Source organism: Giraffa tippelskirchi, chromosome 5, assembly GCF_054371585.1.
Source record: "Giraffa tippelskirchi isolate mGirTip1 chromosome 5, T2T-mGirTip1v1.2.pri, whole genome shotgun sequence".
Classification (NCBI taxonomy): domain Eukaryota; kingdom Metazoa; phylum Chordata; class Mammalia; order Artiodactyla; family Giraffidae; genus Giraffa; species Giraffa tippelskirchi.
Genome location: NC_137279.1, coordinates 189,311,823 through 189,336,776, shown reverse-complemented (window position 1 = coordinate 189,336,776; position 24,954 = coordinate 189,311,823). Strand labels below are relative to the sequence as shown.

Genomic DNA, 24,954 nt, shown 5'->3' with positions numbered 1-24,954 from the left:
AGCACGGCCTGGGCCCCTGTTAGGGATGCAGATTGTCAGGCCCCATCCCCGCCCCGCCCCCAGCAGAAGCCCTGGAGGGAAGTGTTTTCACCAGCCCTGCAGGGGATTCTGACACCCTAAGGTGTGACAGCCAGGGATTGGCCTTGATTTCTTGTGCTTTTCGTGGCCCCAGAAGAAGCGCCCCATGCTACCCGGGGCCCGCACCATGCAGGGCGGATGCCACAGGCCAGAGGCCCGAGCCACACGGTTGAGCAGCCACGGTCAGAGCCAGGATCCCAGAGCACTCGGCTGGAGTCCCCTGGGCAGGGTGGCGGGCAGACTCCCCCACCTGATGTGACCTTTGAGGGCTTAGCTCTCCATGCATCTGCCCAGCAGCGGGTGTGTGTGTTGAACTCAGGAGTCGAGATGCTCCACATTCCCAGGGAAGAAAATGTTGCTGCAGACCACATATGAAAGAGCAGCGACTCCAGTGGGGAGTTTGGGAAAGAGATACAAGCGAAGCTCATGTTCCTGCTGACTTTGTGATCTCTCCGGACACCTGGGGGAAACCCCAGTGTGGGGGTGTCCACAATTCCTTGACATACATGCATTCATCATGTATGATATTCGTGTTTCCCTTTTTGACTTACTTTGTGCTGTATGACAGTCTCTAGGTCCAGCTACGTCTCTACAAATGACTCAGTTTCGTTCCTTTTTAGGGCAGGAATAGAGACGCGGATGCGGAGAACGGACCTGTGGACATGGCGGGGTGGGGGGCATGAACCGGGAGAGTGTCACTGACACACTCGCAGTACCCCGTGTAACACAGACAGCTAGCGCGAAGCTGCTGTGTGCAGCGCAGGGAGCTCAGCGCGGAGCTCTGTGGGGGTCTCGATGGGTGGGGTGGGGGGCCGTGGAGGGAGGCTCAAGACGGAGGGGACATATGTACAGACGCAGCCGACTCCCTTCATGGTACAGCAGAAACGCACGCAACATGGTAAAGCAATTATACTCCAATAAAAATAAAATAAAAAGTTTTCAAGCAAATAAAAAAGACTGGAAAAAAAAACAAACCCAACTCCTTCCCGCCAAAGGGCCGCTGGGTTTCTGAGGGAAACCGTGGTGGGGCCCAGTCTATAGGAAGGCGGGCAGCCCCCTGAGGCTGACTGGGGGTGCAGACAGCAGGAGGACATGCCGGAGGGAGGGAGTGGGGGGTCTCTGGCGGTTGGGGGCTTGAGAAAGGCAGCTGCCCCTCCCCTGAAGCACCACCCTGGCTGGGTGGGTGTGGCCACAGGGCCCCCCCTCTTCTCCCAGCTCCAAAGAGGACAGAAAGCTGCTGGCCACACTGGACGGAGGGCTGGGAGAAGACGGGGGAGCGTAGGACGGGAGGAAGAGCTGAAGAAAGAGAGAAAAGGAAGCCCACAGCAAAGGTGTGCTTATACGGACGGGAAGGAAGGGTCCCCAGCCGTCCACTCCTGCCCTCCCCTCTGGCCGCTATGGGTGGATTTCAGTTCTGGCTCCGCAAATAAGGGGTGAAAACCACTGAGAACAACTCAGCGATCCTCAAGACCACAGCGCTGCTGGGGGGTGGGGAACGGAGCAGAAAAATGCAAAAGACCGAAGTGAGACTTCGCAAGGAGCTCTTGAAATGAGAGAGTCCCGGGAACAGAATGAGGTGGGGGCAGGGGTGCTGAGGTGGTGTGGGGGAGGGCTGGTGGCCCGGGTAGGGGGGGCATCTCAGATGCTTTCTGCTGAAGGTGATGAGAGAAGAAACGGAAGCCTTGCGGACGAGAAGGTACTGTGATTACCCGTAGAGACGTACACGTGCAGGGCTCCACAACTGCCCTCCCCTAAAGTTCAGCATTTTCTTTGGGGGTGTCAGCAGGGTACACAGCTCACTAACCGCTCAGAGGAATCACCTGGGGCCTCCGCCAGGCCCAAGAAAGAAAACTCGTTACCGTGACATTTTTTTCTTCCAGGGGAAAAAAAAGACCCTGTTTCCACCTTTGACCCGTGTTTACATTGCCCCTAGTGATCCAGTGTCGGGTTGGCCCTAATCTGTTTTTAAATACTTAGGCAAACAAATTCTTCCAGGAGTAAATCTGGATTAGTTTTGCTTCACTTCCCGGTCCATACAAGTGACCCCAGAGTGACCCCTGACCCTTTCATTCGTCCGCAGCTGAGAACTCACACCCGCACCCCAGAGCTCAGAGGCCCGCTGCACAGCACCCCTCGCCTGGGCCAGAACACAGGCACAAGAGCGCAGGTAACATCTTGGAAAACAGTGGAGGAGGTGAAAGACAAAAAAACCCAGGACCGTCCGTGTTTTTCATGTTATTTAAAAACCTTATTTAAAATGTATTAAACATATGTTGATGCATTGCATAAATCGCCAAAGAGCAAAACGTGAATTAAATGAAAAGGGACTGTTGGGGGAGGCATACATCCAGATTTTCAAGTTCCAATCTGCTAGTTCTCATTTTTTTTGGTTGGCATTAAAATCAGATGCCTTTTATTCTGCTCTGGTTGATTTTAATACTCATTGCCAAATCATTCAGGGATAAAGCAGAGGACGGAACATAGGAGCTACAGTGCTAACTGCAATTACCCATTTTCCTTTTCATGTGCGAGTACCCCAGCCAAAGAACCAGGTCAGACCGTAGCTTCTGGCTGCTCCCCTGTGGTCAGTGCGTTCTCATGGGGGGTCCCAGCCTCCCAAGCTCACCTGTATTCACTGAACTCACAGGCATCTGAATGATGAGTGCATTTAAGCTGTCCTTGGCTTTTAAAAACCAGTGTTGTTCCCAATGCTTAACAAAGTTGGGTACAGGTTTTGTGGGGCTAAAAGCACATACCATTTAGGATGTCTTCTTTTTTGTAAATTGACATGTTGCATTTTCATTTTTATTCGGTTCAAGACATTTTCTTTTTTTTTTTTTTGGCCGCAAGGCACGTGAGACATTAGTTCCCTGACCAGGGATCAAACTCTCGCCCCCTGTGTGGAAGTGTGGAGTCTTAAGCACTGGACCACCAGGGAAGTTCCTTGGGGAGCCTTCTTTAAGAGGAAGACTCTGGGACTTCCCTGATATTCCAGTGGTTAAGAATCTGCCTTCCAATGCAGGGGACACAGGTTCAATTCCTGTTTGGGGAACTAAGATTCCACATGCTGTGGGGCAACTAAACCCTGATACAGCACTTAATACTACTTACAGGCTATGTCCTGTGATTTTCGCCCACGCTAACACACGGGGAGGAACGCTTACTCCTGTGTGCTTCCTGCAGTGGCCAGAGGGAGGCGAAAGAGAATCGACATGGAGATAAAAGGCTGCGGTTTTTCAGGGCTGGAGAGGCTGGGGTTTAGGTGCTAATCTTCTTTGTGCTGCAGACCTTTGCAACTTCAGTAACTTGCAGGGCTTTTGTTTCCTCATCTGTAAAATGGGCACAGCGACATCTACAGCAGGCAACGTGGCTTTGGGATTCAAGTCTCGTGTTTGGATGATGCTCTGCCTGGCCACCGTGGTCACCCAGCAAAACAGCAGCTGTGGGTGTTGGGATGACTGAAGAGACCAGCATCTCTCATGATTCTTGCCACGATCGTGCACATGGAGAGCTCACCGTGGGGGTGCTGTCGGTGGCAGGAGGGTGGGGCCTGAAATGCCCGCTGGGCACTTTAAGTTGCCTGCAGATATGAGCTTCTCTTGGGCAACGTGCTCAGCAGGGTGGGGTGGGGTCCCTGGACGCAGGCCTTGAGAAACCCATGGGGGGCCTGTTGGCCTCCCACTCCTGCGTGCGGGTGGGCCTGAGACTGGGGTGACGAGTGCTCAGCAAATTCAAACCACCCCAAAGCTGTCAGGGCCTGTGCGGCCACGTCTGGTTGGCCTCTGCCCACGGCCTTGAGATATCTGAAGTCCTCCTGGATGCTACTGGACTGAATTATATGCATCCCCCTGCCCCCAAATCCATGTGTTGAAGCCCTACCTCCCAGTGTGACCGTGTTTGGAGACAGAACTTTGAGGAAGAAATTAAGGTTGAATGAGGTCACGGTCCTCATATAAGAAGAGGAAGCTTTCTCAGCGTGCCCAGAGCAAAGGCCACGTGGGGACAGAGCCATCAGGGGTGTCTGCCGGCCAGGGGGAAGCCTCCACAGAAACCAGCCCTGCCCACACCCTGACCTTGGACTCTCAGCCTCCAGAACTGGGTGAGGCTGGCCTTATGTCCAGAAGATAGATTTCTGCTATTGAATGCTCCCCCAATTCACGGTACTTTGTTACAGCAGTTGGTCTGACCAACACTGGACAGCCACGTGGCCCATCGTCTCCGTGCGGCTTCTGTGCCGACAGTTAACACGTGAAGGACAGACACTCTGACAGCGACTCCTTTCCCGTGAGCTTTCTTCATGCACCTGTGGCTGATTCATGTCAGCGTGTGGCAAAAACCACCACAATATTGTAAAGTGACTATCCTCCAATTAAAATAAATGAATTAATTTTAAAAAGACAAAAAAAAATCAGTCTATTAATTTACTCATTTGGCTGTGTCGGGTCTCAGCTGTGGTGTGTGGAATCTTTGTTGTATCATCTGGGATCTCTAGCTGTAGCACGCGGGGGGATCTGAGCTCCCCGACCAGGGATCGAACCCACATGCCCTGCGCTGCAAGGCGGATTCTGCACCACTGGACCACCAGAGAAGTCCCTAGAATAGCCTGTCTAAAACCAACTGCCCCGAGAAAGCACGATACCAAAGCATGGGTACCCCAATGGTGACTCTGGGATCCCCGGCTTGTCTCAGCCCAGCCTCTCATTTTCCCCAAGGAAGGCCAGTTCAAGAGCAGTGTAGCCAGCAGTAGATCACCTCACCTCATTCCAGTCCCCTGGAGGCCCGCTGCTCACAGCCTCCGTTAGCTAATGAGCTAAAAAATGAATTATTGGCACGGCCGGCCGTCAGCAGAGAGGAAGAGGCCCGGCTGCTCCTCATTTGAGCCCCATGCTGACACACCTTTAAATAAATCAACCACAAGGGAGCAGGGAAAATGAGAGAACGGGCCACTGATCAGAAGAAAGACACCGACCCGGTTCCCCCAAAGAGAAAGTCAAGACGCAACTGAAGGCATGATGGTAAATATTTTCCTCTCCTTCTTGCCTAAGGGGAAGCCCTTTCCAGGTGGCCCGTCGGGCCTCTCTGGGCCCCGAAAGCCACCTGGTGGGTGAACCCAGGATCCGAGGTCCCGGAGGCCCTGAGTCCAGAGTCCTGCGGGGTCCGCTGGGCCTGCAGCCTGACAGATGAGGCTTTGCCACACGCTTGACCTTGAGGGGTGCAGACTCAACTGAGGCGCCCCCAAAGGCAGTCCCGGGGGCACGCCTCACCTGCAACCTGCAGATTTAGTGCCTGCCAGACGGAATCAAGTGCGAGCAGCAGTTCAGGGGGCGCTGACTCGCAGACATTGGGTGCACGCGTCCCGTGACAGTGACAACAACACCTGGCTTTGTTGACGATGCCTGACCCCCGGAGCACCCGCCACGTTTTTACGAGTGACCTACGTGTCCCTGGTGGCTCAGTTGGTAAAGAATCTGCCTGCAATGCAGAAGATCCCTGTTCGATTCCTGGGTTGGGAAGATCCCCTAGAGAAGGGATAGACTACCCACTCCAGTATCCTTGGGCTTCCCTAGTGTCTCAGCTGGTAAAGAATCCGCCTGCAATGTGGGAGACCTGGGTTCGATCCCTGGGTTGGGAAGATTCCCTGGAGAAGGGAACAGCTACCCACTCCAGTATTCTGGCCTGGAGAATTCCATGGACTGTATAGTCCCTGGGGTCGCAAAGAGTTGGACACGACTGAGTGACTTTCACTTTCCTGTATCAGAAGCTGGATATCATGCGTGGGTGACAGCGGAGGTGTGTTCATATGTGGGGAAGTCATGACATTAAGGAAAGGCTTCAGGACAAACGAGATGGGGCATTTCTGCTCTAGGCTTCAGGCAGTGGGGGCAAAGGGTGGATTCTGTAACTGACAGACGCGGCTTCTCTTTTTGTGAACTGGGGTGGCCAGATGTAAAGGCCTGGGGAAGCCCGCACCATCCAGGTTTGACAGGGCGGACGGAAGTGGCCCCGGCTGCGGAGGTGGGATGAGGTTCCCAGACCTTGCTGGCCATCAAGACTGGCCTGTGGAGAAGGAAGCCCTCCAGCTGGTGTGGACTCGCTGGGAAGGGCAAGAGGGCTTTCTGGCCCACGCAGGCCTGAGCGTGGACCAGCGCTGGCTCTGGTCCCCTCCTGTCTGTGGTGGGGCAGGTCACTCCCAGGGCCTATTAAATACACCAGGTGACGCCCACACGGCAAGGATGGCCAACTCAGACCACAACAGGATCAAGGTTGGAGTCGAGAGAAGACGATGACGGGGGAGATCAGAGACAGACATGAGCCTTTGTTTTGCAGAAGAAAATGTGTGAGGTCAGGGCTGCAGGGAAGGAACACTTTACTCCAATCTTTGCAGCAGTGACCCATGGGTGGGACGGGCCAGGTCCCACCGTGGGTCCTGGGGGCTGGTTCCACAGGGCCGAAGGCTGCTGGGCTGGGCACTGGAAGGCCACTGTAGAGCTCAGCTCTGGGGGCACACGGGGTCACTGGAGAACCAGGCAAGGTCTGCAGGCATCCAGAAGCCAAACTCGGCACCTGGGGAAGACCAGCCACGCGACAGCAGTGTCTGTGATCACAGTGGCGACAGGGCCAGCACCCGCAGCGAGGGCTCATTTGCCCTCACGTAACTGAAGGGGTGTCAGGGAAGGCTGGCTGCCCCAGCAGTTCAGCCCCTGATACAGGGGCCAGGGCCGCCTTACCCCAGTGAGCAGAGACACTGCAGTGCGATGCATTGCCCATGTGACGTGACTAGCACGCTGTCCTCAACAATGTTTGCTGGGGATTTTGTGTGTGTGTAATTTTTTCTTTCTTCCTTCCTTTTTTAAAAAACATTTTATTGGAGTATAGTTGATTTACAATGTTGGGTTAGTTTCAGGTGTACAGCAAGGTGTATCAGTTACACATATACATACATCCACTCTTTTTTAGATTCTTATCCCATATAGGTTGTTACAGAGGGCTGAGTAGAGTTTCCTGTGCTACACAGTAGGTCCTTATTTGTTATCTATTTTATATATAGTAGTATGTATATACTACTATATACAGGGGCTGTGTATATAGTATACACAGTATAGTATAGTATACAGTATATGTGTATATAGCCCGTATATGTCATGGGCTTCCCAGGTGGCTCAGTGGTAAAGAATCCACCTGCAATGCAGGAGACGCAGGTTTATCCCTGGGTCAGGAAGATCCCCTGGAGGAGGGCATGGCAATCCATCCCAGTATTCTTGCCTGGAGAATCCCAAGGCCAGAGGAGCCTGGCGGGCTACAGTCCACAGGGTTGCAAAGAGTCGGAGAGGACTGACGTGAGGGAGCACGCACACGCGTGTGTCACTCTCTCTGTGTGTTTTACAGGAAAACTTGGCCTTCCTCATCCTTTCTCGACCTTTATTTTCTAATTCAGCGTGAGCCAAGCAATGGGCTTTTGGTGATCGATCCACAGACAGGTCACTGCTAAATAGCTGGACTCTGTTATATACACCAGGAAAATCCCCAATAGCATCAGAGCTGATGTTTACTAAGTATTTCTGACGTGTTAGCTGTTGGGCCGAGCACTTATCTGGTTTCACCCTGACAATACATGGTGGGGTAGGTCCTGCCACCGTCCCCCTCATTTTATTTTATTTTTGGCTGTGCTGGGTCCTTATTGCTGCATGGGCTTTCATCTAGTTTCAACAAGCAGAGGCTACCCTCTGGACGCAGCTTCCACGCTCTGGAGCACCGGCTCAGTAGTTAGGGCACCCGTGCTGGGTTGCTCCACAGCAGGTGGGATCTTCTCAACCAACGGATCGAATCCACATCTCCTGCATTGGCAGGCGGATTCTTTACCCCTGAGCCACCAGAGAAGCTGCCTTCCGTTGTTTTAAAAGGTGAAGAAAGTCTTGCTGGGTCCCTGACCTGTGACGGCTAAGTGGTTGCCTCCGGTGGTCATGGCCTGAGCTCTTCCTCTGGGCTCTGCTGCCTCCCAGATAAGGACACTTGACCCCGTCTAGACAGGCATCCCCTGGGTTGTGGGGTTCCAGCTCTGTCCCCGACACCCTGCCTGTCTGCTCTCTGCAGCCATCTCAATACCGGGTGGAGGGTCAGGTGTGAGTCGCTTTGCAGAATCTCGAGCTGTACCACCCAGGGTGGAGGGCAGCACAAGCCACAGACAGGTGTTCAAATTACTCAAAAGAAGTCCAGCTCCTCCAGACACATCACCCAGGTCGAGTGCTGACTGGTGATCGAGAACATCTCTATCACTGGTCTCGAACGCGTTCATCTTTGTAGAGGAAAAGCGCTGATCTTGACAATCTGGCCGGGTCCGGAAGATCCCCCGGAGGAGGGCATGGCAACCCGCTCCAGTATCCTTGCCTGGAGAATCGCAGGAGCCTGGCAGGGTACAGTCCATGGGGCCACAAAGAGTCAGACATGACTGAAGCGACTGAGCATGCATGCAGACAATCTGGCCATTTTTCTCTCAATTTTTTTTTTTTTTTACCAAAAATTACTTGGGAATGAAGAGAAAGGAAATCACCAGTGCACTCAGTGTGTCTGTGGGGGTGTGGGCATGGGGTGGCGGTGGAGGGGCTGAGCTAACGGAAGGCAATGCAGATGCCAGCACTCAGGACAGCCGGCTCCCCAAGGAGTTGGGTCCTGGGGGACCTGTCACTGTGGGTGCAATGACGTCACCTGAGCATTGCAAACGCGGGTAGTGGGTGAGGAGCAAAGGGCAGGGCAGGTCTCAAAGACCCTTCAGGAACCTTGGGGCTGAGTGAGAGGCACCCGGACTGGATCTGGACCACCTTCCTTAAAGAAACCCTTCTTGCTGCGGTGGGTCCCTCATGCACTGGGGGGGGGGGTTGGGGGGGTGGGCTACAGGATGCAGACGCACTCCACTGCCACCAGCTGCATTTGGGGTCTGGCAGGGACGGTCCAGCGGGCTACCAAGGGGGTGACGAGGTTAATGGGTTGGATTCCCAGAAAACACCGCTTTAGTAAATAACCACAACGTTTCTGACTGGCTTTCAGCTCCATTGTGTGGTCACCAGGGGCAGACACGGGAGCTGTGACCGGACGCCCCCCAGGTCCTTGCCCATCGTTGAGGCAGGATGGACGATATTCTGGGATGAGGTCAGGAGTGGTCCTGCGGTGATTCTGGCCTCGGCCTTCCCATCTCCGCAAACACGGCTTTCTCTGGATAAGACATTGGGGTGAGGGGGTGATGAACGGCCTTTCCCAAACGCCCACACAGCGTCAAGTCTCACGCGTTCATTTTTATGGGAAACCCACCCCCAAATGTTAAAGGGCCAAGAACTTTCTGAGTGCTCGTCACCCTGCTCCTTTCAGAAACATCTATTTGCTCCCCCCACCTCACGGGGTGGGGAAGGATTTTTTTCAATGGTGATTTTAAAGGAGATTTTTGTAGCCAAGTATACTGGAGTGAAGGAATGTCCTTAGGGAGGACGAGGGGAAATTGGAGGAGACCCACCCGGCTTTAACGGTGACCCAAGGGGACAGGAAGAGGCAAGAAAAGTGCTAGCTAGCAGCAAGGAATTTCCCAAGTGTCTTTTGGCCTCAAGCAAAACAGGAACTGGGAGGGGAGGCATGGTAGAGGGGGCTGGAACAATATGTTAGGAAAACAGAGGGGCTTCCTCTCTCGGCAGGGGGAGACCCCGGCCCGCTGCGAGCCCCGCACGCATGCCTTCTCCCCCGGCCGCGTTGCCAAGGGGTCCGGGCTCGGGATGGACAGAGAGGAGGAGGACCAACAAAGACCTATGGCTATTTATTCCTTAATTACCGAAAGCTTTTAAGAAACTGGCCACTGTAAATTCCACACGCGGAGGAGAGCAGGAGGGGACGAACAAGGATTTATGCTCACGGGGCAAAGACAAAATAAATATCCTGCCTGACTTTGGATCGATATTATGAGTGTTTTTGCCAACCTGCGGGGTGCTTTATGAGCTCAGAGGAACAGAAGAGGATCATTATTAATTAAATAAAGTCAACTGTATTAGGCTTATTACAGTCAAGTGTGCCAGGCGGCAGGTGTTGGCAGCAGGTGGCTGTGGGGCCAGGGGCCGGCCTGGGGAAGCCCAGGAGTGCCATCCCTTGCTCAGGTGTAGGCCCAGGACACGCGGGGGTCCGTGCGCCGGTCTCCCCCCCACATCTCAGGCTGAGGTCCAGGTGGAGGCCTGGGGCCTTCGCGGCGGTGTGGTCACGAGCACCAGAAGCCTCCCAGCCCCTGCCTGTTTGGAACTCGACCAGGCTAAAGGGGAAAACATCCCAGGATACAAGCAGGGAGGCAGATACAACGACATCCCTCTAAACCTCGGAGGCAACCTATGGGGATATTGCTTCGGAACCTCCAAGCAGGAATAAAGGAGCAGTCAGGCTGGGTGACCGGCTTGCACCGGCCTGGGAGTAAGAAGGCATTAGGTGAATTCATGAACAAACACTGGCTCAACCCCACAACTTGTCAGGAGTCTGTGATGTGTCGGTGCTCTCAGAGACCCCAATTTCCTCCTGGAGAGAAGGTTTAAGGCCCCCAGGGGCATCTGCTCTGGAGGTAAATGATGGACGGCAGGTCCTCGCTGTCACCTGGGGACTGGGTGAGCTCCGCACCGTTGCCCCAGACATGTCCCCTCTCATCGGATCTACGCAAAGGAATGCCTTCACTGAGCTTTCCGTTTGGACAAATCCATCTGTACATCAAGTAGCACCCAGGGCAGCCACCCACTCACAGCTTTCAACCACCTCACTGACGCCCACAGACGTGGCCAGGATGCAGCTGACAGGCCTCTCCGACATACAGATGCTGTCCCGCCGCTATCAGACCTGGACCCGCAGAGGTGGAATCACTGAGCTCTTCCCCAGGCAGCCCACCGAGGGTCTTAAATGCTGGCCTGCTGCGAGCGACCTGCACTGCTTTCGCAGGCTCCATTCATGGGAAATTCATCCCAGAAGGAAAGAAAATGGCTGATGTTTACTTGCTGGTTCCTGGAGTCGCAGCCCACCTGTCTCAAATCTGTCACTGACCATTCAGGAGGCCACCTGGTTAGCAAAGGTGGGTGGGGGCGCTGTCTTCCGGGTGCAACGCGGGGCAGAGCTGGGGGGAGTTAGTGAGGAGCCCAGAGGCCAGGTTTGGGGGCAGGTGGACATGGTGACCAGGCAGTGCGAGAACGCTGACAGCCAATTTAGAGAAAGTCTAACTCTTAAGGCCATCACTTTTGAAAGCATGTGATCCTAGCAGAAAAAGGCAAAACATCAGATTTGTTCCAGAAGCAGATGAAGTATTTTCAACATTTTTTCAAGTTTTTAAGTTCTCAGTATTTTTATCAAAAATATTTTTTTAAGTTTCAACCTTTCCCCCTATTTTCTAATCTGTCGTGAAATAAGGCCACAAAACACGGGGAGTGAAAAGGAGACCTCGCCGTATCACCCCTCCTCCACCCACTCCCTCTCTTCTTGTCTCTGTGCTTCCTCCTTGTCATTTCTACTCACAGGCATATTTCATCTCGCTGGGATTTTAGTACAGACACCTCTATTATTCTGTGCAAAGCTAGTCTGACAAATTAAGTTTGTGAGTTAATTTGCAAATTGAGTGTGTGTTTTCACACAGTCACCCTAACTGAGCTGCAGAAGCCACGCACACCCTGGATGTTTCTGTAGCCCCACATTAGGAAAAATGCAGACAACCGTTCAAAAGCATAAATCCCGATAAGTCTGTGCCAAGCAAGAGGGAGCCCGAGCCAGTGAAGCGAGGCGGTCCTAGACTCCGCGTAATGTGGCGTGAAACGGGACGCACCTCGGTGGTGCTCGCGTCAGCCCTGGTGCCTGGACCCCCATCACAGCGAATTAAGTTCACCATAACATGGCTGATGGGACCGTCTTTGGAACATATCACATCATAAACAGATAAGGGAAGAGAAATGGCCCTTTTCCTCCGCTCGTAATACTATAAAATGGATATAAGCCTTTGCCGGGTGTGCACCAGTGCCCCTTAAACACCAGGGAGCCAAAGCTCCACGGCTCTTAAAGGAGAAACTGAGGGACAGAATGCAGTGAGGCAGAGGGCCAAGCGTGACCCGGTGACTGCTGGCTAAGTGGTCATTAAGCAGAGAGAGACAGAGGCTGCAGGTCACAGAGCGCCAACACATTTGGAAAGTGATGGGGAGGTCTGAGTAGGTTTCTAGTAAAAACTGCCAAGTGGTTTTAAGAACTACAGTTCTTGGTAATATTATTATTTTTTTTAAGAAACAAGACAAATGATTCTGAACAGCAAAGAATCTTAATTTTCCTTTTAGTTTTTTTCTGGGGGGTGGCGGAAGGGGACTGGAGGAAGAAGAATCACATGGTTCCTCAATGGGGAAACAAACAAAACAATAATAACAACAACAAAACAGATATTAAAAGAGGAAAAGCATTCCAGAAAGTCTGCAAATGGATGAAGGCATTTAAAACATACGTGCATGTTATTTTTTTTTCTCAAACTATGAAAACATAGAAATGTGCTGAAAGATACTAACGCGATTGGGGGGCAGTTTGATCCGCACTCACAGTCCTTACAGTGGGGATGGTCTGCCAGCAGCTGCTCACACCTGGCAAGATGAATTCCATTCCAATGTAACGACAGCAAAATTTTATTAAAGACTAGATACCCCTCTTAGAGAAGATCCAACACATGAATAATGCTGGTTTTTCATTCTCAACTAATCTTAAATGTTCAGAACATCAGACCCCAATCTACACATCCATTAGGTAGTATTTTTTTTTTTTTTCTGAATTTGGTTGTGACGGGGTGGAGCTGATCACAAGAATTATGCATCAGAAGTAATGTGAATGTGTGAATTCACAAAGTGAATAAGGAAAGTGAGTAAGGAAAGCATTATTATTAAACAAGATAAATCCTTTCCTTAAAATCACCAAACCTCTATCTAATGGGATCAGGACGCAGAAACAGGGCAGATGTTTTATTTTTCACAATTGACACAGAATTCAACTTGCCCAGTGGCACTGTCTTTGATAGTAAGACATTAAGACATTAAAACATTGGTGACACAGGATTCTATCTGCTCAGCTTTTTCCTGGAGAGGGAATCTTAGAACAGTGGCACAAGGAAGACCTCAAGGGTTCACTAGCCCAGGGCTGGCTCCATGGGGGTGTAAGTTCTGCAGCTGGACCTTGAGCTCAGAAGGGGCCTTTGCTTAGTTTTAATGGTCTATGGTTGCTGCCTTGAGATTCTTGATAATTACTGGACAGGGGCCCCCCAGTTTCATTCTGCACTGAGCCCCATAAATTCTCTAGCTGGCCTGGGATGGGCCAGTTGCTTTCAAGTATTGCTGGTGGCAAAGCTATCACCAATTCACTGTAGTGAGGTTTCCATAAAGCTCGATTTTTTTTAATTTTTAAGGCAGTTGTCTGATGCTACATTCTTTCTGCCTTCTGGATGCTAACATGTGCTTTCACAGAATCACTATGATGGTAAATGATTTATTAACTTGGCCAAGTTAAGAACCAGCTACTACTCCACATCTATCCCCTCAAAACATTTGAAACCTTACTTAACTGGGAAATCCCATCTGCCCAGCCCCTTCCTGTGGATGGTTTTGTTCAGGGCAGGACCACTCACTGAGGCAGCTAGGGGACTAGGGCAAGTCTCTGCTCCCAAGACCACACTCTTCCAGTCTGTCCTCCTGCATTAGGATGCTTGAGAGACTTTTAAAAAAGCCTTTTAGAAAAAAAAGGATTTCATTGAGACAGTCAATACTCTAAGTTTAAATGTGTCAAAAATCCAGACTCTGGGAAAATCATATGGAGGATCCTCAAAAAATTAAAAAGACTTGCTGCAGGGTCCAGTACATGGCTCAAGAAGCAACAGTTAGAACCAGACATAGAACAAGGCTGGTTCAGAACTGGGAAAGGAGTATGAGAAGGCTGTATATTGCCATCCTGCTTATTTAACTTCTATGCAGAGTACATCATACAAAAGGCTGGACTAGATGAATCACAAGCTGGAATCAAGATTGCCAGGAGAAATATCAACAACCTCAGATATGCAGATGGTGGTGGCAGTTTTGTCGCTAAGTCATGTCCAACTTTTGGGACCCTATGGACTGACTGTAGCCTGTCAGGCTCCTCTGTCCATGGGATTCTCCAGGCAAGAATACTGGAGTGGGTTGCCATTTCCTCTCTCAGAGGATCTTCCTGACTCAGGGATTGAACCAGGGTCTCCTGCATTTCAGGCAGACTCTTTACTGACTGAGCCATGAGGGAAGACCCACTAAAGAGATATTTCCAAGTGGAGATGTCAGGGATTGAACCGGGGGCCTCGTGGATACTAAGCATGCTCTCTACCACTGAGCTACTCCCCCAGTGTGATATGCAGATGGTATAACTCTAATGGCTGAAAGTGAAGAGAAACTAAAGAGCTTCTTCATGAGGGTAACAAAGAAGAGTGAAAAAGCTGGTTTAAAACTCAACACACAAAAAACTAAGATCATGGCATCCAGTTCCATCATTTCATGGCAAATAGAAAGGGGCAAAGAGGAAGCAGTGACAGATTTTCTTTCCTTGGGCTCCAACATCACTGTGGACAGTGACTGCAGCCATGAAATTAAACAACACTTGTTCCTTGGAAGAAAAGCTATGACACACCTAAACAGCATATTAAAAAGCAGAGACATTACTTTGCCAACAAACGTCCGTCTAGTCAAAGCTATGGTTTTTCCAGTGGTCATGTATGGATGTGATAGCTGGACCATAAAGAAGGCTGAGCGCCAAAGAATTGATGCTTTTAAACTGTGGTGTTGGAGAAGACTCTTGCGAGTCCCCTGGGCTGCAAAGAGATCCAACCAGTCAATCCTAAAGGAAATGAACCCTGAATATTCATTGGAAGGACTGATGCTGATGCTGAAACTCCAATACTTTGGCCATTGGATGTGAAGAACTGACTCACTGGAAAAGAACTTGGTGCTGGGAAAGATTCAAGACAAAAGGAGAAAGGGGACAACAGAGGATGAGATGGTTAGGTAGCATCACCAACTCAATGGATATGAGTTTGAACAAAATCCAGGAGACAATGGAGGACAGAAGAGCCTGGCATTTTGCAGTCCATGGGGTCAAAAAGAGTCAGACACAACTTAGCGACTGAACAACAACAACAACCAGCAATTCCAATTCTGGGTTTATAGCCAGAAGTATTGAAAGAAGGTTCTTGAAGGGATCTTTGTACCCCTGTATTGATAGCAGCGTTACTCACAACAGCCAAAAGGTGCAACTGAAAACGTCATCAACAGAGGAACAAAATGTAGTCTATCTACGCAGTGGAATATTACGCAGCCTTGAAAATGAAGGGAATTCTGATATAGACTGCAACATTTATGAACCTTGAGGACATGAGGCTAAGTGAAATAAGCCAGTCACAGATAGATATTGTACGATTCCTCTTACGTGAGGTTCTGAGAGCAGCCAAATTCAGAGACAGAAGATAGAAGGGTGGCTGTCAAGGGCTGGGAGGGGGCAGGATTTGGTGTTTCATGGGGACTGAGTTTTGGTTTGGGAAGATGAAAAAGTTTTGGAAAGAATGGTGGTGATGGCCCCATGACAATGTGAATGTACTTACTGCCACTGGACTGTACACTTAACGTTGGTTAAAATAGTCAATTTTATGTTATATGAATTTTCCCACAATTAAAGATAAAATCCAGAATCTGAGTGTTCTCTTACTTCCTCACATGGACACCACTGTGTGAGTCTCTGACGTTTCGTGCCTGCGTTTTGACGGCTCATATTATTATATCCCAGGAACTTAAAATTGACATAATATTATTACTGATACTAATCAGTGTGGTCCATATTTGGTTTTCCTGTGGCTCAGATGGTAAAGAATCTGCCTTCAATGCAGGAGATGCAGGTTTGATCCCTGGGTCAGGAAAATGCCCTGGAAGAGAGCATGGCAATCCACTTCAGCATTATTGCCTGGAGAATTCCACGGGCTAAAGAGCCTGGCAGGCTACAGTCCATGGGGTTGCAAAGAGTTGGACACGATTGAACGACTAACACTGTCACTTTAAAATGATCTCCAAATGTCCTCCAGAGTTGAATTTTTCTTCCAGTTCCTAAGTCAGTCAATGAGGATGTGATGCAATTGGTCACCCCATTCCTTCCATCTCTAACAACAGTCCCTCCAAATTCTCTCCCCACACTTTGGGCTTTCATTACATTGATTGTTTCAAGCACTCCAAGCTATTTCTACTGTAGAAGGTCCCCCACCCTGTTTTGTCTGATTCTTCAGGTCACATATTTTCCTTGAGAACACTACACAGATGCGAGGTTCACCCCCATCACATCAGGGGGTGCAGCGTGGGGGCGGTCCCCAATGCCGAGCCTGAGCACAGGGCTAAAGCAGGAGCCCCCAGTCCTGTCCTCTGTCTGGAACCTTCTTCCCCTGAAAACCAACAAGTGATCTGGAGGCAGATACCTTGAGCAGGTGAGTCTCCTGTTCCTCTAGATCTTACCGCAGGTGCTGCGGCATCACTTGGTGATCCCTGATCAGTGATTACCTTCTCAAGGTGCGAGATAGAGCCTTCTCCCATTCTCTTATTCTTTCCGTTAATGAGTTGGCATTTTCTGTAAAGAAGAGGTACCCCCTTCCCCCTGCCCGCCTTTCTGGAGTATCACTGTAGACCCTTAGACCTTAAAAAACAAAGTGTGTCATATAAACTATCATCAACGTTAGGTTTTTTGATTCTTAAATTGTTCTTGGTTTGGCCAGCGGGAGCCCCTGTGTGCAGCCCACTGTGCTATGTGACACGTCAGCCTTTACCCCTGTCGGTCTCCCGCTTCCTGGCACAGCAGAGTCTTCTAGGTCCATCCTACTTTCTCAGATCTGGTGTGAGACATTTCCTTAAGCATTCTTGATTCCTTTTCAGGGAAGTCACCATTCATTTTCCTTTCTTTTGTAACTTAAAATTTGAGATAATTGTAGATTCACATGTATTGGTGGTGGTTTTGTTGCTCAGTCATGTTCGATCTTTTTGACCCCGTGGGTGATCTTTTTGACCCGCCAGGCTCCTCTGTCCATGGAATTCTCCAGGCAAGAATACTGGAGTGGGTTGTCATTTGCTTCTCCAAGAGATATCGCCGACCCAGGGATTGAACCTGCGGCCCCTGCAGTAGGAGCTGGACCGCTAGGCAAGTCCCAGTTCTACAAGGAAATGCCCAACTGTTTTCCAGAGTAGAAGAAATCAGAATTTCAAAACAATAGTTGATGAAAACCAGATTTTATTATGAAAAAGGCACTGGGAGGGCCTTCTGAGTTAGAGGAACACAACATTCCTGTGTTTGAAGAGAACACGGTACCCTGGGGGCTGAGGCCAGCCTCTGTCTTCACCCCCGCTGACACTCCTGGGCAGACGGAGAGGCACAGGTTAGTTTCAGAAAGTAGATGGAACATAAAAATGAGCAGACACACAAACGTGTGTGTGTGTGGAAAGCATGGCTGAAGAGACAGGATGCAGGGAAGAAAAAGTGGGTTCATGGGGACTTGCCTGGTGGTCTAGTGGCTGAGAATCAGCTCTGCCAGGCAGGGGACCCAGGTTTGATCCCTGGACATGGAACTGAGGCCCTACATGCCGAGGAGAACCTGAGCCTGATGGGTGCAACTACTGAAGCCTGCGCACTCTGGAGCCCATGGGCCACAACTAGAGAGTCCGTGTGCTGCAGTGAGGATGCCACGTGCTGCAAGAAGACCAGACGCAGCCAAAGAAACAAATACATATATATCTTTTTTAAAAGTGGCAGCACTTCTCTGGTGGCTCACTGGTAGAGAATCTGCCTGCCAATGCGGAAGACATAAGTTCGATCCCTGACTGGGGAAGATCCCACACGCCTCGAAGCAACTAAGCCTGTGCACCACATCTGTGAACCTGTGCTCTAGAGCCTGGGAGCCACCATTACTGAAGCCTGAGTGCCCTAGAGCCCGTGCTTCGCAACAAGAGAAGCCACCGCAACGAGAGGAGCCCCAGCTCCACGCAACTAGAGAAAAGCCTGAGCGGCAATGAAGACCTAGCACAGCCAAAATAAATAAATTAAAGTGGGTTCATGGGTACACTGTGGGCTTCCCTCATAGCTTAGTTGGTAAAGAATCTGCCTGCAATGCAGGAGACCCTGGTTCGATTCCTGGGTCGAGAAGATCCCCTGGAGAAGGGATAGGCCACCCACTCCAGTATCCTTGGGCTTCCCTGGTGGCTCAGCTGGTAAAGAATCTGCCTGCGATGTGGGAGATCTGGGTTTGATCCCTGGGTGGGGAAGATCCCCTGGAGAAGGGAAAGGCTACCCACTCCAGTATTCTGGCCTGGAGGATTCCATGGACTAAGTCCATGGGGTCGCAAAGGGTCAGACAAGACTAAATGACTTTCACTACATATACTCACAAGTGAGGATTGAGTTTACAAGGGGGTCACAAAATGTGTAGCCCTACCTCTGCCAGTTTCCCGTAGAATAAAGTGATGGAAATAACACAGATCTGAACACTGGAAGCTGCACTGCAGAAATGCTGGCTGCTCAGCACCATCCAGGGTCTTGGCCCAAATGGGGCCCCTGGGTCTCCTGGCAAAGCCATGTCTTCATTTCTACACCGCCTCCCCGCCCTTCCCGAGTCTCTCCGGGGCACATTTGGAAATTATTTAAGAAGATAAAATGCCTCTAATCTGTTACCCGTTATAAGACACATGTGAATATTATTTTCTAATTTGTGACTCGAGTGTGTGTCTCAAACACCAGAGAGATGTAATTGAAATAATTATGCCTACTCCTGAATATTTCTATCATGCTCCCAAAATAAGAGGGTGGATGTGTCCTCCTTGCGTGATATGCCCGGGGGTTGAATGGATCCTTGAGAACATCAAAGTGCTGGACAAGAATGACCACAACACTGCAATTTCCAGCCCGTCCGGCGGCGGCCTAAGCAGCTGGGGCCCCGGGGCACACAGCAGCTGAGTGGAGAAATGGGGAGCAGCGGGGTTTCCTGGCAAATCTGGACTCTTCCCTGTAACCCGCTGGCCCCAAACTCCCCGACCCAAGTGACTCATTTGTAGCGGGAGCGCTGTGGTGTGAGGCATAAGCCTGATTTACAACATGAGCGGCGTGGATTTTTTTTTTTTTAAATCCAGTTATAGTGCGACTTGAGTGACTAACTCCTGAAAATTGGTAATTTCTTGGTGGTTAGCAGTAGCAGGTCCACCAATGAGAGGCGAGGCGTGCTAATAAATTTATAGGGCATTATATGCCAATTAGACGTTGTCAGCCATTCAGAAGGCAGGGCCACCAATCAGGCTATCATTCTACAAACGCACCCTTTATCACGGACACTCTTGCAATTCAATCCCTCTTTATGTGTTTGAAAAGCAGCATATTAATGCTGACTGTACAGGAATCTAATTTTCAGAGGCCCTTCCTGGTTAAACAACCTCCTCTTTCTTCTCTGAAAACTCCTCTTTGTCCTCCGGTGGGAAACCAGGACTTGACATGAGCATGAAATCTACAAGGGACAAGACTCCTTCCAGACTCTGGCTTCCCCACCAGACACAAGCCCTCAGGAACCTCAGTCAGGGTTACTGGAATCAGTGTTAGCCAGTCAGGCACCACTCAGTTGTATGCTGGCACCCAAGGCCTCGTGGGCATCCACGTTCCGCCTCATGATCATTGGACGGTACCTCTGCTGGAACACGGTCCTGCTAACCGGGGGACCAGGAGGGACTGAGGTAAATTCATCCTTTCTGGAACAGCGAGGAAACACCATGGACGCTTGCTCTTTACATTAAAGCAGTTGACTGGACTGACTTTAAGTTTGTATGTTTTTCTTTGAAGGAAAAAAAAAATTCAGAGAAGTGCATGCTCTTTGAGAAAAGAGCCAATCTGTAGAAAAGTACAAAGTGGGACTTCCCTGGTGGTCTAGCGGTTAAGAATCCGCCCTGCCAAGGCAGGGGACACCGGTTCAATGCCTGGTCCGGGAAGATTCTACGTGACTTGAGGCAAGTAAACCTGTGTGCTGCAACTACTGAGCCCGCATGCCTAGAGCCTATGCTCTGTATAAAGAGAAGCCGCTGCAATGAGGAGCCCGTGCAAAGCAAGGAAAGCCAATAAATAAATTAATAAAATAAAAATAACTGAAGCAATAGTTTAAAAACACGTACAAAGTGGGCGTGGCCACTGTTGCCCGTGTCAGTGGTCGGGCTTGCCCCCTTTCCTCCTGGACATTTCCTGCTCTGCACAGCACCCCAAGTACAGTCTGCACCCCTTCTTTTGCAATTCCCTGAAGTGACGGATGTCAACTCCCTTCCAACTCTGTACTTTGAAACACAGAATCCAACCCCCGCCCCAGTTGAAGTGAGTTCTTTGAATGTGATTTGATTACACCACCACCTAATGGCCTGTGAAGCATTCATTCTTTCAAGAAATAGCAATTGAGCGCTCACTAGGAGTGAGGCACTGCACTGCGTCAGGTTCTGGCTACAGGTGAGTAGAGTCAGGCAGATAAACAAATGCCTCACAGTGGGAAGAGACCTACGTCTGTGCTGTGGACTGTGGTAAAGCAGTTCACGGAAGCCAAACACGCTGAATGTGAGAGAGAATCCATTTGTTCTTGGTTTTCAATTCTGCGGACAGCCCTGGATTCAGTTTACAAAACTTAAAGTGTAGCTAAAACCAGATGAGAAAAGAACACTACTTCCTGGAGCTTAAGAACAGAAAATATATCACTAAATCTTGGAGCATCTAAAACTTGTGATCTGGGCTTCTCTGGTGGCTCAGATGGTAAAGATTCTGCCTGCAGTGAGGGAGACCCGAGTTCTACCCCTGGGTTGGGAAGATCTCCTGGAGAAGTATTCTTGCCTGGAGAATCCCATGGGTAGAAGAGCCTGGAGGGCTACAGTCCATGGGGTCGCAAAGAGTCAGATACGACTGAGCGACTAACTCGCACACACACACACACACACACACACACACGCACACACACAGATACGACTGAGCGACTAACTCGCGCACACACACACACACACACACAATCCCATGGATAGAAGAGCCTGGAGGGCTACAGTCCATGGGGTCGCAAAGAGTCAGATACGACTGAGCGACTAACTCGCACGCACACGCACACACACACACACACACACTTTGGAAATGCTGGCTCACTGACACGTGTACCAGCAGCGGCTGCCGCGCGCGCGCGCGCACACACACACACACACACACACACACACACACACTCTGGAAATGCTGGCTCACTGACACGTGTACCAGCAGCGGCTGCCGTTTCAGGACGGTGTCAGAGAGTGGGACACTGGGCCAGAAACCACACGTGCTCCTTGCTGAGCGGTCCTGAGGTTTACCAGCAGAGCTGGGGCCACCTGACCACTGGAGTCACAGAGGCCTGCACAGCACTGTTCAGAGAGATCCAGTTCCCTGCACAGGAGATCGGAATGTGCCTTTCAGGCAGAAGGATGCTTCTGAACTGAAGATATTTAGAAATTAACAAATGCAGGAGAAGGCTTTCTCTGAATGACCTGTATCTGCCTACAAGCAGGTCCTCCATAAAAAAGAACTTCATGGCCGTAAATCCCCTCCCTGGGAGTTTTACCAACCAAAGAGGGACTCTTACCCCAGAAGTGATGAGAAGTTGGCACCACACCCATACAAACTTTGTCACAAGTTCATGGCTCCCATCTGGTCTCCTAGGGACCCATTTATCTTTCCTAAAAGTTGTTGCTTCTCCCGTAAGCAGTATTTCTTTGCTTCCCTTTCCATCATGAAGATGACTGGTGTTTAAGCTCTCAAATCTCACCATCCTTTTTGTATTCGCATCTTTCCCAAATGCCCGATGTATGCAAAAGTAAAAATGAATATATTTACATGCCTTTTCTCCTGTTAATCTGTCCGTGGTCAGTTTAATTCACAGGCCCCCACACACTGCACCTAAGAGTGTAGAGGAAATGTGTTGTTCCCCTACCCCAAGCCCTCCCCACTGCTTGTGGAGGGGTGCTGAGACCTGGCAAGGCTGGGACCCAGGAGAGGGTGACCAGCATGAGTGAGGCCCCAAAATGAAAGGACACTAGAGAAGCTCCCTGCCTTTCCGGAATGGCTATCACGGAGGCCGAGCCACTCTCTTGCTCCAGTGGGGAATCTGCCCGATCAGCACATCAATGGACTGGACAACCAGGCCTTTGTGACCTGTCCCTTGGGCTGGGGGGACACTGAGCATGTCTCACATGCCTTCCTGAACCCTGGTGTGGGCTTGGTGCGGATGCTTTATCTGACTTGCTACCTCCAGTCACTTGCCTTCTGTGAAGGCTGACCAGCCCTTGAGGCCTCTGCACACCTTCCAGCAGAAGGGGGGTCTCAATTGTGCAGGATGCCTGTAATACCCCTTCTCCACAAAGATGATGGGCCTCCCTCCCACCTCCGTCTGGACCATTCTAGGGTCCTGGATAATGATTAATCAGTCTGGGCTAACTGAAGCCCCCTCCCCCGGCTCGGTCCTTCATGGACAAAGAGGATGGCTATGTCTCTTCTGGTCACCTAACAGACGCCCCTCTGCACCTCGCAGGGACACAGAAGAGAGCCTTTGGAGGCTGGTGATCAGGTGATCACGTCTGGGAGGATCCCTGTCCAGAACCTCAAAAGGTCCTGTCCCCACCCCCACCCCCACTTCAGCAGGAACCGCCCAGCAGGTAAAAGGCAGATGCTCTGAAGGACAGTGTAGTCTTTCCGGGAGGGGGTGTGGGGGGCGCTCCTCTCTCCCGAGGCACACAGACTGACCCCCCCCCCACCTGGGCCCCCTCCCACTCCCACTTCGCCCCTAAACAGCACTGAATGCCCATCCCCTGATGGGCTCCATAATGAGAAGCGCTGTCAATCACAGCTCCATTACCCGGGACAGACTTTCACTTCCTGAAACAATTTATTGGATTCCCAGAAGCAAATGGGCCTTCTTCCTTTTCAGCTCGGTTTTTAGGGAGCTATTCAGAGGGAGTGTGTGTCCCTTCGGTTCCTGCTGGGCGCGCTTTGTTTCCTTCATTTACTCATGAAGACAGTTTCCTGAATTTACCTACCTCCTCTGTCCTGCGTCCCCCACCCCCACCCCCGAGTATTTGCCAAAACTTTTCTCCCCCCACTGGTTCAGTGGCTACACAATACCCACCAGCTGTTTCCAGCTACTGAACCAGGGAGGGAGCCGTGAATTTTATTTGCAGGTTTTTGGAGAGGAGGCAGGGCAGGGTGTGGGGGAGGGGAGAGGGGAGGCACACACTTGAAGAAACTAAAACTCAGGCCGAGAAATAAAGGAACGAGGCTGAAGAATGCGATGTGTCTTGAGCTGGAACTGTGGGGTCCTGGGCTTCCCCCACTCCCTTATTTCCGACCAAGAATTCTATAAAGAATAAAGATGCCCAAGCTCAAGTTGTTGTCTTAGAAGATTTCCAAGATTTCGGGACTGTATTCACACTTCCAAGATCTACGTTATGAGTGACAGCCTGACTGATTTCCAACTGTTTGAAAACACCCACACGACCTACAAGATAAGCGCGCTCGAAGGGTTTCAAAGGTTGGTGTCCCTCCCAGTGATGAGTAGAAAGAGAGGATTTGAAATTACGTAAAATAATATTTTTCTTCTCCTGCTCTTCTTAAGGAATAACATACACCTTGCAACCACACTTGAGCCGAGAGGCCCTACCCTCGAAGCATAAATCAGTTTAACTTTTAACCTGGGAAAACAGGCCGAAGGAGGCAGTTATGTTGTGCCTTCTGAGAGTCACACGTCAATAGTAAATCGGGAGTCGGGGTGGGGTGGGGGCACACGTGAATGCCACTGAGATCCGATCAGGGCAGAATTATGCAGCCACGTAAGAAATAATATCTATTAGGCTAATTTAATCACCGAATACTTTACAGATGAATTAGGATTTAGAATCCAATTATTTCCGACATTCCGACTGTCAGAGCCTGTATCTGAGCAGGAGGGAGAGAAAAGGGGGGAAGAGTAGGGCAGGTTTCAAAGATGCAGTGAACGAACGAAATGGACCCTCTTCTGCTCCCAGGCTGCCGGAAGAGCGGAGACGTGACAACTGCGATCAGGCTTGTTTCGGCCATCACCCCTCCCCGCCGGGCCCAGTGAACCCAGGGCCGGGAAGCGGGATCCGCTATCCCTGACGGACAAGCCATTGTCCGCGGCGGGAGCCCTCCTCCCAGGCTGGCACGCCTTCTCAAAGGAAGCTGGCCGGGCCACATCCTGGGGTGGCCCACGGAGCAGGACTGCTCCCCAGGCCTGGAAAACCACAGGGTGCCCTCGGGGGCCACGGCAGGGGCCTGCCTACCCCTCTTGCGGGAGCATCCTTCCACCACCGGCTCTCTTTAGAGCTGGGTTTCTTTTTCATAATGGTCAGGGCCCGAGGCAGACAGAAATGAGGAAAAAGCAGCAGCTGTGAATGAGTGCTGGGCACCCCCTTCCCGCCCCCTGCTGCCACCTGCCAGGCTCTGGGGTCTACAGTGAGCCAAGACCGCTGGGGACACGGTCAGTGGTTCCAGGTGTGGGGACACAGGGATGGGTAGAAACTGAGGCCCGGCTGTGAGGTCAGCACTAGAGATCTGGCAGCAGCAATGCAAACGAGTAAACAAAACAGTCTCGCAACTGAAATGGGACTGATGAATAGATTTGTCTCAGAGTTCAGAGTCTGCAATTACTTAAATCCAAACAGAAGCTTCCCTAGAGGAAAATGACTGGAAAAATAGATCTGCAACTCTTTTTTTTTTTTTTAGGACAGAAATACATAGGAGGCTTTTGAATCATGGCTGTTTTGCAATTCTCAAAAA

The 24,954-nt window shown here is 50.7% G+C and overlaps 1 protein-coding gene across 5 annotated transcripts in view; it reads right to left on the bottom strand.

Annotated features, from left to right (window-relative positions):
- Positions 1 to 24,954, bottom strand: part of AGAP1 (ArfGAP with GTPase domain, ankyrin repeat and PH domain 1) — a 568,365-nt gene that overhangs the window by 4,161 nt on the left and 539,250 nt on the right. The window lies entirely within an intron of this gene.